The sequence below is a fragment of the Phalacrocorax aristotelis genome, chromosome W (assembly GCF_949628215.1).
Source record: "Phalacrocorax aristotelis chromosome W, bGulAri2.1, whole genome shotgun sequence".
Taxonomy (NCBI): Eukaryota; Metazoa; Chordata; class Aves; order Suliformes; family Phalacrocoracidae; genus Phalacrocorax; species Phalacrocorax aristotelis.
This window is the reverse complement of record NC_134310.1, coordinates 12,844,731-12,860,690: the sequence shown is the minus strand read 5'-3', so window position 1 is coordinate 12,860,690 and position 15,960 is coordinate 12,844,731. Positions and strand designations below refer to the sequence as shown.

Genomic DNA, 15,960 nt, shown 5'->3' with positions numbered 1-15,960 from the left:
AAAGCACTGTTGACTTCTGTGGGACTACTTATATGATAGAAGTTACTTATATTCTGAAGTGTTCACATTACTGTATTCTAATAATGTTATGTCTCTTTTACAAAAATCACTACCACTCTTTAAAAAGAATAAATATCCTGCTAAAGTATCAGTGCAGGTAAAGCTACTAAATAGCTCGCTGAATTATTTAAATTAGAAAGGAAAGCACTTGTGATTTTCTTTTAATTGAGTGCTCTTCTTTTAGAGTTAGACTACTTATACAACTAGCTCTGTCTAAGCAGTAATGTGTACCGATTCATTTCAGAGAGACTTCTAGAAAGTCACAATTTTTTATTTTGTCCACCCCTTGCTCCAGAGAACAGTAATCTGTAGGTGATCTCTTCCAATAGTAAATTATCCCTTACCCCTGCATCACTGTGCCTGCTAGAAAGCTCAGGTATGTTGATGAAGCCTTGTCCATTCCCTGTGCTTAGCTCACTCTGTACCTGCTGCACCTGCAAAAGAGATACAAGACATTTGTGTTAGGGAGTTGAGAAGTGTTCTTACCCATATTTGGTATGCTACAAATAACTTTATTGTTTTCTGGATCTTCCTATTAGTAGATAAAGCTAACTGAAATATTTTCTTTCTCTCTAGATGATAAAACAATTGACTGATTTTGCTTTATTCATTTCACTTTTGTGCTAACGCTGCAAGTGCAATTATTATTGGGTAAAAATATAAAACTAAGGCATTCCATTCACAAATAAATATACTTAAGATGGGAAAAAAAAAAAAAGACAATGCCATAACATTCTCCACAGAATTTTCTCTGAAATTTTCCACTAAGGGAAGGAACTGTAGCCCCATGCAGAGGGAATGGGATGAAGCCTATGAATTCAGCAGATCCTTCAAACAGGTGAAAAAGTGCTGAAATAAATGCACTGGCTGTAGAGTTTTATACAAATACAATAATACAACTAACTTAGAAGTCATGCTGGCAAAACCTTTCCTAATGTTGTGATAAACAGTGCACAAGCCCATTTGGAAAACAACACAGAAACTGAGGATGTAAGTTAATGCTGATAGATTGGCAATTCTTTGCAGAATTCTGTGGAAATCTTCAAGGAAAGTATGCTATGAAGACTAATATGAATTCCTAGCTTCAAACTTTTCTTGTTATCATTTTATGGAGGCTGCTTACATGAATTTTAGGGGAATTCTTCTGGTTTCACTTGCTACCATCCTACTTATACTCATTTTGTTGTTTATATAAGGGAGAAAAGCATCAGGCTGGCTTGTTACTCTATGCACTTAGAAAAGCAATGGCTCTTTATATTTTGATTTCAGTATGACTAAATATTTGTCATCTACATCTCTGTATGAAGTTATCGCACTAATTTGCTTGTTCTACAATATCCTTGAATTTGTTTCCTTAAAGTACAGACACTGATCGATCCATTTATGACATAATTTTTCAACAACTACACATTTTTTGTAACTACCATACTATTGTAGCACTTGGCATTAAAACAGCAAGTAAACCAGCTAGTGTTGTTTATGATCATGGAAGATGAGAATTTAAGGTACTTATTTCATCCTATAAATGAAAGATTTTTGTTCTTTTATATTTTAAATAATAAATATTATATATTTTATCATAGTCTGCTAAAATATTTTTTCAAACACTAACAACATTTTGAAATTAAAAATATTTAGAAAAGCATTCATCCATTTTTCCAGAATGTATAACTGAGAATGAAGACAGACAATGTTTGTTACCTAAGTCAGGTTTTTCATTTTTAATGCAAAAATTGTAGCCAGAAATAGACTTCGAAAATGGAAAATGTTTTTGATTTTTGGCTTTGGCGCTTCACTGGAATATACCATTTTCTTTCTGTCTACTGTTATTCCAGGGCCAAACAGGAGGTTGGATTTATCTCTGTAACATTCAGCAAAAATTTTCCAATTAGTTCCTAATTCATGGAAGACCTGGTCTGAACAAGAAATTGATAATGATCATGATCATGATTCATTTTGTGTTCATTTATGCCAAAAACTGGCTCCAGTTACTGTCTGCCATATGTAAAGGATGGGAACAAATTAAGACAGCATTACCACAATGCATCAAAAACTGTCTGTGTTTTCAGTTAATCCTAAATTATAAGCTTACAAACATGCTATTTGACTGGCCAGTGGGCTTGGCACAACTAGGTGGATGCTTGAGAAAGGAAAATCACAGAATCACAGACTCCCGGGTTGGAAGGGACCTCAGGGATCATCTAGTCCAGCCTTTCTAGGTTGGACTCTAAGCCTCCTTTTCTCAAGGCTGAACAAACCCAGTTCTCCCAGCCTATCCTCATATGGCAGGCTTCCCAGTCCTTTGATCATCTTGGTGGCCCTTCTCTGGACCCCTTCCAGCCTGTCCACATCTTTTTTTGTATAGAGGGGACCAGAACTGTACACAGTACTCCAGGTGTGGCCTGACGAGCGCTGAGTAGAGTGGGATAATTACTTCTTTATCTCTGCTGGTGATGCCCTGTGGAATAAGTGAATGTGGCCTCCTGTGACAGCACCAGAGATCTCATCGCCCTTGTTGGACGCAAGCCATGGGATAGAAAAACAACCCACAAAAACACAGAACTGAGGCCTTGATATGCGGGACAGAAGGTCAGGGGCACAGCTGGAGCACCGAAACAGAAGAGTGTGCTTATCTATGTTTGTACCATATATGGAGCTAGTGTGATAGAACACATTCAGAGGCGGAGAGAAGGGAAAAATACTAGCTCAGGAGGAAGACTCTATTAAGGCTGATCTCTTGCTAACAAACAGCTTTGGCTTTGCTTGTGCATGAATACGGAGTCCGTGTCCTGAATCGTCACAAATGGTGCCCCGTGTGAGGAGCGACAAATCGACCGAAGAAGGTGAACCGGTGGCGAGCCCCACAGGACTGAAGTGCTGCTGAAAGGAAGCAAGAGCCGGCTGGAATCCCTCATCGAGTGAGGTGAGCTGTGGGGAACTATGGGGAGTAATATAACGTCCGAGGAGAAGTCAGTACGGAGCCTAATGGAGGGACTCCTACAAAAGCACAAGGTTGATATCGACCCGCAGTCATTAAAGAGACTTTTGAAGTGGGTATCGATAAACTGTGAGGGGGTCGATGCAGTTAACATTTTTAACTCTGAAACTTGGGACGAAGCAGGAGTTAAATTGTGGGATAGAGCAACAAGGTCGGATAAAATTGTGGCAGAGCTCTTAACTCCCTGGAGACAAATATTAGAGCTTATGCACAAGCAGGAAGCTAGTTACCGAGATGCCGGAGAGTGTGACTCCGCTGCTCTACCTGCTGCCCCCCTAATGCCAGCTAAATCTGAGGTCCCAGAAAAAAGGGAAGGCACCTGATGTAAGACTCAAGTTTACCTAGGGTCCTCGAACAGTGATGATGACCCTGATGACCCATTTGATCCTGGACCCATTGACCCAGAGAAAGAACCTAATTTGTATCCCCCCGACCCACATGATCAATGGCAAGCGATCCGCAGAGAGCCATTAGCCGCTGGGGATTACAAGCTGGCCGCAAAGATTGTATCCCCTGTCATCTATGATCCCAATCAACAACCGAGATGGGAAGGACTTAACTTTTCCATTATTAAGGAAATGCGACGAGGAGTGATAGAATATGGCCTGGGATCCCCATATTCAAGGAACATGTTGGGGTTGGTCATGAAATCTTTTACCCTGGTGCCCCATGATTGTCTACAACCCTGCAAGGGCTATTTGTTTTACCCGGCGTTATTGATTCAGATTACTCTGGTGAAATCAAAATTATGGCCTGGACTCCCACCCCACCTTGCACTATTGTGCAAGGCTCACGAATAGCCCAGTTAGTCTACTTTAATGCCCATCCCCCACAAACCACTGACACAGTACAAGGGTGTCAAGGCTTTGAATCAACAGGAGCCCCGCATATTTTGTGGGCCCAAACAGTGAGTGCTACGCGCCCCATGCTGCACTGTACCCTGACGACGAAAGACAAGAAATCTCTCTGATTAGCCGGTATTGACACTGGTGCTGATGTCACCGTCATCTCTAAAGAACTGTGGCCCAAAGACTGGTCTCTGGTGCAACTTGGGGAAGCTGTAACTGGAATTGGCGGGAATGCTTTACCTTTGCAGAGTAAAAACATGATATCAGTCGAAGGGCCTGACAAACATGTAGCGTCGGTGCGCCCGTTTGTATTAGCAACACCAATTACATTATGGGGACGGGACTGTATGAGTCAGTGGGGGGTGCAAATTGGGTCAAATTTACCCTGAGGGCCACTGCGGTGCAAGCCACCTTAGAATTGACATGGACAACACAAACTCCGGTATGGGTGGAAGAGTGGCCCCTGCCTGTTGTCAAATTGCACCATTTACACGAATTAGTTGACGAACAATTACGTGCAGGACACATAGTACCTACCACTGGTCCATGGAATTCACCTGTGTTTGTAATTCAGAAGAAAAGTGGCAAATGGCGTCTCTTACATGACCTAAGGAAAGTTAATGCTGTAATGGAGGATATGGGTGCGCTACAACCAGGCATGCCATCACCTGCCATGATCCCCCGCAATTGGCATCTTACTGTTCTTGATTTAAAAGACCATTTCTTTACAATTCCTTTGCATCCTAACGATGCCCCTAAATTTGTGTTTTCAGTCCCTTCCATTAATATTAGTGAGCCCCACAAATGCTATCATTGGGTAGTATTGCCACAAGGCGTGAAAAATAGCCCTACAATATGTCAATGGTTTGTAGCGAAAGCCCTATCCCCAGTACGTGAACAATTTGCTGAAGCACTTATCTATCGCTATATGGATGATATCCTTATAGCCGCAGAATCTGATGAATATATGCAAATGACCTTAGCGTTTGCATCCCACCAAATAAAGCAGGCCGGTCTGCAAATTGCACCAGAGAAGATTCAACGGGCGAGCCCATGGCAGTATTTAGGGTGGAGAATAACAGAACAAAAAATCAGGCCACAACATGTAAAAATCCAAACTAATGTCAAGACACTTCATGATTTACAAAAACTCTTAGGTACTATTAATTGGGTTTGACCTCTGTTAGGTATTACGAATCATGAATTAAGCCCTTTATTTTCTCTATTGAAAGGCAACCCTGAGCTTTTATCACCTCGCGTTTTAACCCCTGAAGCGACGGTGGCACTGCCAAAGGTTTCTGACGCTATCGCTTCGCGTCAAGCAGATCGCGCCTGCCCTGAACTACCCTTTCAACTAGTCATCTTGAATCCATCTACTCAGCCACATGCACTGCTTTATCAGTGGGATGTAACATGCAATGACCCCTTAGTGATAATCGAATGGATATTTCTTGCTTATCAGTTACATAAGACCGTCGCGACGCATCCTGAAAGCTTTGCCCTGCTAATTATGAAAGGACGACAACGACTCACAGTATTAGCAGGACAAGATATTGCCAGAATCATTGTACCAGTGTCGTCACATATGTTACAGTATTTGATGCAAACTTCTGTAGGCTTTCAAACGGCTTTAGTAGACTTTCCTGGTCAGCTAGATAATCATAACCCGAGCCACGAGTTGATCCAACACGACTTTATATTATATGAAACCCTAAACAGAAGACATATACCTCTATCAGCCCTCACCATATTTACCGATGGATCAGGTCGAACCGGACGGGCGGTTATTGTGTGGAAAGATCCATGTACTCAAACTTGGTTGTCAGATATCAGCCATGCTGATGGTTCTCCACAAATTGTGGAACTCACTGCAGTAGTCCGAGCTTTTCAACTTTGGCAAGAACCCCTCAGTATTGTAACAGACTCAGCTTATGTAGCCGGGCTAGTATCTCGTTTAGAAAATGAATGTTTGCAGGACATTTCTCATCCGCTATTATTCCACTAGCTATTCCAGCTCTCCCGTCTTTTGAATGACAGAAAAGAACCTTATTTTATTATGCATATTAGAGCGCATACGACTCTCCCTGGCCCTTTGGTTGAAGGCGAATGGCGAGCAGATGCCCTGACCATGCCTGTTCAAGTACTTCCCAATATGATGGAACAAGCCCGGATTTCCCACGCGTTTTTTCACCAAAATGCGAAAGCGTTACAAAAAATGTTTTCTTTGACGTCTGTACAAGCCCGTGACATTACTAGTGCTTGTCCAGACTGCCAAGGCTTATTTAGCACAATATCACGCGCAGGCATTAATCCTAGGGGATTGACTGCCTTAGAATTATGGCAAACAGATGTTACCCATTTTCCAATATTTGGTCGCTTGAAATATATTCACGTTTCTGTTGATACCTTCTCGGGAGCAATTTTCGCTTCTGTGCTGGTTTTGGCTGAGAAGGGGTTAATTCTCCTCACCGTGGGGGGTTGGCTACCTTTCCAGCTTCCCGAGTGGCGGGGGGGGGGGGCTGGGAGGGGCAGGGCCATGTCAGGGGCGGCTGACCCCAACTGGCCAATGGCATGTTCATTCCATACTATGTGACACCATGACTAGTATATTAAGGGGGGGCAGTTTGCGGCTCGGGGCAGGCGCGGCGGTGAGCGGCTGCATCGCATGCAGTTTGTTTCGGCGGTTAATTCCCCTTCCCCCTCCCTTCACCACCACCCCCACCCCCCACCCCGGGTTTTGTGCCTCTCGTTGTTCTCCGTTACATTGCATTTCTGTTGTTGTTTCTTTTAATTTTAATTATTAAACTGTTCTTATCTCAACCCACAAGTGTTACCCTTCTGATTCTCTCCCCCATCTACCGGTGGGGGAGTGAGCGAGCGACTGTGAGGGGCTGAGCTGCTGGCTAAACCACAACAGCTTCTTATCATTGAGAGAAAGAGCCCGAGACATAAGCAAACACTTTACCTGTGCCTTTGCATCCTTAGGTATCCCACGTATAATTAAGACCGATAATGGCCCAGCCTCTCTCTCACATCGTCTACTAACCTTTTTTCAAGATTGGGGGGTGAAACACATCACAGGTATTCCTCACTCCCCCACAGGGCAAGCCATCGTTGAACAAGCACATAACACCTTAAAATGCATGTTGTTACAACAAAGCAGGGGAGCTGGAACCTTAACTCCACAAGAGTGTTTAGCAAAAGCACTCTATGTCCTTAACTTTTTTAATTTTTCCGATACAGGTCCCCCAATGAGCCGACACTATCTCTCTCTGCAAACAGACCGGCAGAGCACTGAAGGAAAGGCGCAGGTCCTTGTATGAAATTTAGAATCCGGGATAACGGAGGGTCCCTTCCCCCTAATAACATGGGGGAGAGGTTATGCTTGTGTCTCCACAGGGTCAGGACATCGCTGGATCCCAGCCCGTTGTGTTCGGCCGTATCGGTATCAACCCTCAACAGAAAATTCCGTATCGGAAGAACCAAACCCTACTGAAGGAAAATGAAGATGCTCTGTTTGTTGATTGTATTTATAATCTGTTCATGTAACTGGGTATGTTCTTGGCCAGGTGTGCTAGTTTTGGCTGAGAAGGGGTTAATTCTCCTCACTGTGGGGGGTCAGCTACCTTTCCAGCTTCCCACGCTCTGCCACTTCGGCGGGAGGCTGGGAGGGGCAGGGCCATGTCAGGGGCGGCTGACCCTGACTGGCCAATGGCAGGTTCATTCCATACCATGTGACACCATGACCAGTACATTAAGGGGGGGCAGTTTGCGGCTCAGGGAGGCGCGGCGTTGGTTCGGCGGGCGGTGAGCGGCTGCGTCGTGTGCGGTTTGTTTCGGCGGTTCATTCCCTTCCCCCTCCCCCGGGTTTCGCGCCTCTCGTTGTTCTCCTTTCCATTGCATTTCTGTTGTTGTTTCTTTTAATTATAATTATTAAACTGTTCTTATCTCAACCCACGAGCTTTACCCTTCTGATTCTCTCCCCCATCTACCGGTGGGGGAGTGAGCGAGCGACTGTGTGGGGCTGAGTTGCCGGCTAAACCACGACACCAGGGTTACCCAAGCTGCCATCATCTAACAATGTTTGGGTAACACTGGCGAAAGCCATAAACCAAGACTCGTTCATTCTGAATCTATTCACAAAAGTATTCAGCAGCTAGAACAAAACCTGCAGAAACTGCAAATGGACAGTGATTGGAGTTGGCCTGATCAGTTCTTTGGTGGGCTAGGTCTGGGCGGATTGGTAAACACCCTTGTGAAGTATGTAATCTTTTGCATTGGAATATTTTTGTGTATTGTTATCTGTATCCTATGCTTATTACAATGCTTACACCGTTTAATAGATAAATCTCTGAAAACCATATTGATAGTTGAAAAAGAAGGGGGAATTGTGGAATAAGTGAATGTGGCCTCCCATGACAGCACCGGAGATCTCATCGCCCTTGTTGGACGCAAGCCATGGGATAGAAAAACAACCCACAAAAACACAGAACTGAGGCCTTGAAATGTGGGACAGAAGGTCAGGGGCACAGCTGGAGCACCGAAGCAGAACAGTGCGCTTATCTATGTTTATACCATATATGGAGCTAGTGTGATAGAACACATTCAGAGGCGGAGAGAAGGGAAAAATACTAGCTCAGGAGGCAGGCTATATTAAGGCTGATCTCTTGCTAACAAACGGCTTTGGCTTTGCTTGTGCATGAATATGGAGTCCGTGTCGTGATTCACCACAATGCCCTTTTAGATGCAACCCAGCATCCTGTTGGCCTTCTTGGCCGCAGCAGCTCACTGTTCGCTCATATTGAGCTTCCTGTCCACCAGGACCCCCGCTTCCCTTTCCACAGAGCTGCTCTCCAGCCAGGTGGATCTCAGTCTGTGCTGCACTCCCGGATTATGTTTTCCCAGGTGCAAGACCTTACACTTGTCCCTGCTGAACTCCATAAGGTTCTTGTTGGCCCACTCTTCCAGCCTATCCAGATCTTCCCGCAGAGCAGCTCTCCCTTCTGGAGTGTCTACTTCCACACTCAACTTGGTGTCATCCGCAAACTTCATCAGGCTACACTTGATCCCATTATCCAGATCACTTATGAAGATGTTGAATAACATTGGGCCCAATATCGATCCCTGGGGGACTCCACTTGTGACAAAATGTCTGGTTTATGTCACAAAAATTTATTTCTGATACCAATTTATCAATAAACTAATATTTAATGCAAACAAAAGAGCCTTGCTATTTATATATTATCCCCTCTGCCCATTAAAAGTAATTTGCCATCTTATGTCAGCCTAACTACATGATACTGGGATGAGGAATGGGGAGAATTAATTCTACCTTCCTCAACATGGATATTTGTCTCCACATTCCTCCTAGAAGCGAGGGGAACATAAGAGCGACTGAAACATAATATCCATAGAGGATAAATCTTTCCAATATTAGCTCTCCATCCCAGGATTTAAATGTACAAGATGGGGTATGAGAATATACCCAATTTCCTTCCTCTCGCCCACCCCCAGTGAACTGCAGAGATCTTCCACAGCAACATAGGCTTCCTTCATGGCATTCACTGAAATTCTCATCTCACTAAATATCAGTGCACAAAACAAACGTCTTCCAAAGTATACATGATTGAAAATTGGCCATCCACTAGCACCCGTTCATTTTTGTGTTTTTTTTGTACCATGACACATATGTTTGGACATTTTGTTCAGAAGGATGCCAACTTGCTTACCTCAAGCAAAGGGATTCCATTGCTTGCCTACACTAATATGCTTTGCCACAAACAGCTTTGCAGATCTCTGCTGCATAGTGTGCAGATCTTAATAGAAGCATATCATTAATGTTAAAGGCACATCTAATCTTCAAGGCTGATCTTTAGGAAAACACTTTTGCAAAAGAAAAAAAACTTGTGGGTTGAGATAAGAACAGTTTAATAATGACAATAAAATAGTAATTATAATAATGATTATTATTACAGTATAAATGATAATTATAATATAATAAAAGTGAAAAGGGAAAAAAAGGGAAAAACCATAAACACAAATGATACAACCGCTCACCACCCGCCGACCGACGCTGCCTGTCCCCGAGCCGCGATTGCTGCCTCCTCCCCCCGGCCAGCCCCTCCCAGGTAACATACTGGGCATGACATTACATGATATGGAATATCCCTTTGGTCAGTTTGAATATGCTCTCTTAGCTGTGCCCCCTCCCCTCCTGGCTTCTTGTGCACCCAGCAGAGCATGGAAAGCTAGACATGTCCTTGACTAGTACAAGTGCTACCCAGCAACAGCCTAAACATCTGTGTGTTATCTCAACAGGTTTTTTTCATGCTAAGTTCAAAGCACAGCACTATGCCAGCTAGAGTGAAGAAAATGAACTCTATCCCAGCTAAAACCATGACAGTATCCACCCTTTATTCCATATCATTTACGTCATGCTCAGGTCCCATACTATCCAGTACAATTTCAATAACCCCTACCCGCCTTCGCATCCTTTATCAGAACATACAGATTTCATTTATCATTCCCCTAGTCTATGGACCACCCCTGTAAAATGTCTGTGAAATGTCCATTGAGTTCATTTAGTCCATGACTTTGGGTTCCATCTATTGTAAGAGTCTTTCAGAGAGGTGCTGTGTGTGGTGTTGGATTCTTGCATGCTGAAGTCAGTCCTCGTTCCATCACCGCTGCACTGTTAGTTCTTGTTCTCTCAGTGCTGCACTTCGCTTGGTTCAATTGAAAGTTCATTTTTTATTATTATTAATTTGGGAGATTCCCACCATGATACCATTGATATGGCATATATCAACCATAGTAGTGATGACATACAACATTATATGGCAATTAACAGCATACCATTCAGTTCATTGGCTGTTTTCACCCAAAATCAAATCCCCTTGAGGCACACACGGGGCTCCTCCATCTTCCTGCATCACCCACCAAGTGCACCCAGGTCCTTGAGCAAACGCAGTCCCACGAATGGGTTTGCCTCTGCCGGAGGCAGGAATAACCCAGACTGTCTTGCCCAGCATATTTTTTATGTGCACTACAGGGACTCTATCCCCTTCCACAGTATGTAAGGATTCTGATTGGGCAGGGCCAGCTCGCCTGGCAGATCCCCTCGTGTTGACTAACCAGGTGGCTTTTGCTAAAAGTGTATCCCAGTATTTAAATGTTCCACCCCCACATTGCTCTTAGTGTCATCTTTAATAGTCCATTGTATCTTTCGATTTTCCCAGAGGTTGGTGAATGATAGGGGATGTGATACACCCACTCAATGCTGTGCTCTTTGGCCCAGGTGTCTATGAGGTTATTTTGGAAATGAGTCCCGTTGTCTGACTCAATTCTCTCTGGGGTGCCATGTCGCCACAGAACTTGTTTTTCGAGACCCAGGATAGTGTTCCGGGCAGTGGCGTGGGGCACAGGATATGTTTCCAGACAGCCAGCCCATCATGACTGTGACAAAATTACTACAAAATCAGCTTAGATAATTTAAACATTTTGATTTTAGTGTTCTAAATTTAGGTTGCAGTTTTTGATTGACATGACTATGGTACATTCTTGCTTAGGGCATTCCTGATTTCTAGTGATTGTGTCTTGAGATAAAGCTGGTAACTCTTGTTCAAGGCCACATTATTCTTCTGTTTTTTCCTGTTTTCTTTATCCCTGTTTTATTTTCTTATATTCCATTTTGTCCTGAAAAAAACTTATATTCCAATAGCTTTTTTCTATTTTGTAGACCTAAATCTGCTACTGATAAAATCAGTGAGACCTACACCATTGATATCTGAAGAAGTATGACAAAGCACTCATTTGGATAAAATATACCAAGCAAAGGGGCTTATTGAAATTTTAAATGCTGATTCATGCATCATTTTCTTTTATAGTTAAACTTGGCTCCTCACTGACCCAATTCATTTGCACACTTCTGCCTTTTAAGTAAGAAATAAACACCATAATGTATCAGACATTCTTCTGTAGAGGTAAGGGTAATCATTAATAAAGGAAGTGTTTAGCTGCAGCAATATTGCTAAAATAATGTTTGGCCTTTTGTGGATGAAGGACAAAGAGTTTTCTGTATTTAACAATTAAGAATATCTCTGGTGGTCTTGACACACTGATGTAAATTATATCATAAACCAAGCACTCTAATACCCTCCCCCTTTTTTGACTAAGAAGTCAATATCTGACTTTAAAAATAATACTGATTATTTTTCTTTTTGCTATAGCCTGCTAATTACACCAAGTCTTACTCATATATTGTTGGGGGAAAGTTAATTAATAGTAATAAAATCAACCTTTTGAAACTCAAACTGCAGTTAGACAAGATTGTAGCATTTTTCAGTTGTAATAGACACATTTTGTGTTGTTCAAAACTAGACATTTTAATTGCATTATCTGATTCTTTAGAAAAACAGAAATAATTTTTAAAACATAAAAGAATCACTAGTATAATTTTATTTTTCAACAGCACACAGCCAAACCAAGCAGTTTACAAAGAAGGGCTTTAGATAATTTTGTTCTTACTGATGAAAAGAGGGGAGGGGGGACAGATAGGGAGGGAAGAGGCAAAGGGGGTGGGAATAGCTTACTATTCTAATAGTGCAGTCTCTTATGGAAGGACTGCTGAAATACTCTTTGAGTCAATTTTTAATCTAGAAGGAGAATTATTTGATGGGTTTACCCAGTAATTAGCAAGATCCATAATCAGGATAACTGATTCTTTTCTTATTGGGCAATCTAAGAAATTGAACACATCTGTTACAGCACACAGACAAGTAGTCTACAACTGACCTGCTTTGTCATACTAATGTTAGTAGTGTCTGATAAGAAAAAAGAAAGCTATCACTGTATTAATAGCTAAGTTCATGTAAAAATAAAAAAAATATTTATCCAATAGCAATAACAAATGCAGTGTATTACTGAATTGGGTGTCCTACAGTATAGGTAGCAATAAACACAACCAGATGTTTTGAGCTATACCTGGTATAGACAAGTGGCTTGTAATATCTCAAAATAGGCTCAGAATTAAATAATTTTTAATACTTAACTTAAAGAATTTGCAGGTTGAAAATTATTTGAGCTTTTTTTTTTGTAATCTTGTAGCAGATAACTTTTGACAACTTTAATGTTTTAGGGTTGTTTATTGTTTAGATTGTTGCTGAGGCTTAGCAGAAGAGACACTTTCATATTCTGTTCTAGGAACCTCAGGGCTCTCCTTTAGGCAGTTTAGCCTAATGGAATTAAGCCTGACATGTTTCAACTCTATTTTTAATAAAAATAAACAAAACAGTGGTTTAGATGTCTAATAAAACTCTTGAACCACGTGAGACGAAAACTTTCCCTGTTCCTTTACGCATCTGTAAATAAAGATCATAGAAGAAGAGTACAACAGGATAAATCAATATGAATTTGAAATTCACTGCAGCATATTAAATGGTGCAGTCTCACTGAAAGAGAGGGTGACCCCATAGCTTCTTGCAGGTTGAAGCTAATTGTTTTTGTCAGGATGGGAACATCTGGAAGTCCATTGCGGTGTCCCATCAGCAAGACTTCAGTAACTGAGCCAGCTTGCAGAGAATGGATCCACTTTGTAGCAGCACAGCAGTCTCAGACACCACCATGCATAACAACTTCATTGTGCTAAACTGAACTTGAAAGCAACCAAAAGCTATGAGAAGAAGAGGCTACGAGAAAAGCATGCTGTCAGTGTTGGCAAAGGCTGACCTGGAAAGCAAGCTTAGAGACAAGAGAATAAAAGACCAGGGTCCATGAACACAGCATATTGTTTCATTTTAAAACACGATTCCCATACAAGAGAAAGTAGCAAATGTGATGTAAATGTATTTAAATAGATTCCACCACTTAAAAGTTTGCCAGCCGCTCTTATCCAACTTTCCCAGCTCTCTGATTCGTTACTTACAGTGGGAACATAATGACATATAATCATCATTGTAACAGCTTTTTTGCAGGGGCACAATGATGATTAATAGCTAGCAGAAAATTTTCACATGGGCTCTGAAGCACTGTAGCATTAAGCAGCCAAACGCTCCCAAATCCACCATTTCTGTTCCAAAGTTCTCTCCTTGTATCTTGCGGATATGAACAAAGCCTATCTTAATTCCAATCAGCTTTTCCTCATTCAAAGAAAAGTTCTTTTTTTTTTTCCATAATTAATCCATGTGCATTTTTTTAGGGTCTGGGCAATCTGCAACATTAGTACAGACTGGGAGATGAAAGGATTGAGAGCAGCCCTGCAGAGAAGGACTTGGGGGATACTGGCAAATTAAAAGCTGGAAATGAGCCAGCAATGTGCACTTGCGGCCCAGAAAGCCAGTCATATCCTGGGCCGCATAAAAAGAAGCATAGCCAGCAGGTTAAGGGAAGTAATTCTGCCCCTCTGCTATGGTGAGACCCCACCTGGAGTACTGCATCCAGCTCTGGAGTCCTCAGCACAAGAAGGACATGGACCTGTTAGAGCAGGTCCAGAGAGGGCCACAAAAATGATCAGGGGGATGGAACACCTCCCCTATGAAGAAAGCCTGAGAGAGTTGGGGTCGTTCAGCTTGGAGAAGAGGAGGCTCCAGGGAGACCTTACTGTGGCCTCTCAGTACTTAAAGGGGACTTATAAGAAAGATGGAGAGAGACTTTTTACCAGGGCCTGTAGAGATAGGACAAGGGGTAATGGTTTCAAACTAAAAGAGGGTATATTTAGATTGGATATAAGAAAGAAATTTTTTATGATGAGGTTGGTGAAACACTGGAACAGATTGCCCAGAGAAGTTGTGGATGCCCCATCCCTGGAAGCATTCAAGGTCAGGTTGGACGGGGCTTTGAGCAACCTGATCAAGTTGAAGATGTCCCTGCCCATAGCAGGGGGGTTGGACTAGATGATCTTTAAAGGTCCCTTCCAAACCAAGCCATTCTGTGTTTCTGATTATGATTCTAAAGCTCTACATATGCATCACATACACACTTAATGCTTAATTGATACACTTTGCACATGATTGGTGTTCCACTCTGCGCTGGTTTTGGCTGAGAAGGGGTTAATTCTCCTCACTGTGGGGGTCGGCGACCTTTCCAGCATCCCACGCTCTGCCGCGTGGCGGGGGGGGGGGGGGGGGGGGGGGGGGGAGGGGGCGGCTGGGAGGGGCAGGGCCATGGTGGGGGCGGCTGACCCCGACTGGCCAATGGCATGTTCATTCCATACCATGTGACACCATGACCAGTATATTGGGGGGGGGCAGTGGCAGCGCGGAGGCGGCGCGGAGGCGGGTCGGCAGGCGGTGAGCGGCTGCGGCACGTGGGGTTCGTTTTCGCAGTTCGTTCCCCCTCTCCCCTCCCTTCCCCCCCTCCCCCGGGGCTTTGCGCCTCTCGTTGTTCTCCTTTACGTTGCATTTCTGTTGTTGTTTCTTTTAATTTTAATTATTAAACTGTTGTTATCCCAACCCACGAGTGTTACCCTTCTGATTCTCTCCCCCATCTACCGGTGGGGGAGTGAGCGAGCGACTGTGTGGGGCTGAGCTGCCGGCTAAACCACGACAGTCATTTTGGCGCCCAACGTGGGGCTCAAGGGTTGGAGATAACAACAGCTGCTGGTCACAGCACCATGTTGTCCTTTTTGCAGTTGGTGTTAAAGATCGGTGTTGGTTTGTTGAGTCTGCTGTGTTCTGCTGTGATTAGTAATGTTTTGCCTACAAGATTTGTTATGCAAACAGTGGTTTTCAGCTTTATCTGGTATTTGGGGTTTTTGCTGAAACCGTTACTGTACTTTGGATACCACCTTGTTGAGGCAATTAGCAATTATACCTCCTCCTCGGAGAGGTTTTATATGGAGGAAATACAGAATAGTACCTTTGCAACTTTGTTCTATGATGTCTCTGCCTCTATTACAACAACCTTTTTGTATCTTGAACATCCTTGGGTGGTTAAGGTGCACTTATTGTTAGTTTTTGGCCATGTTGTTTTGGTTTTGACTAAGCAACTTAAGAATATCACCCAGAAATCTGCCCCAAGGCTTGATAGTTATGAGTGGCAGGGCATGTGGGATAGCAT

The 15,960-nt window shown here is 43.0% G+C and overlaps 1 long non-coding RNA gene across 2 annotated transcripts; it reads left to right on the top strand.

The window, feature by feature from the left end:
* The first annotated feature begins 2,560 nt into the window (after nt 1–2,560).
* On the top strand, nt 2,561–8,987 carry LOC142049569 (uncharacterized). Of its 2 annotated transcripts, XR_012657757.1 has the most exons (3): nt 2,737–2,983; nt 7,150–7,475; nt 7,960–8,987. It is a non-coding gene; the product is annotated as an uncharacterized LOC142049569 (long non-coding RNA). The 2 variants fall into 2 exon arrangements; XR_012657756.1 differs by lacking the exon at nt 7,960–8,987 and having other exon boundaries at nt 2,561–2,983; nt 7,150–7,859.
* Nucleotides 8,988–15,960: the final 6,973 nt, after the last annotated feature.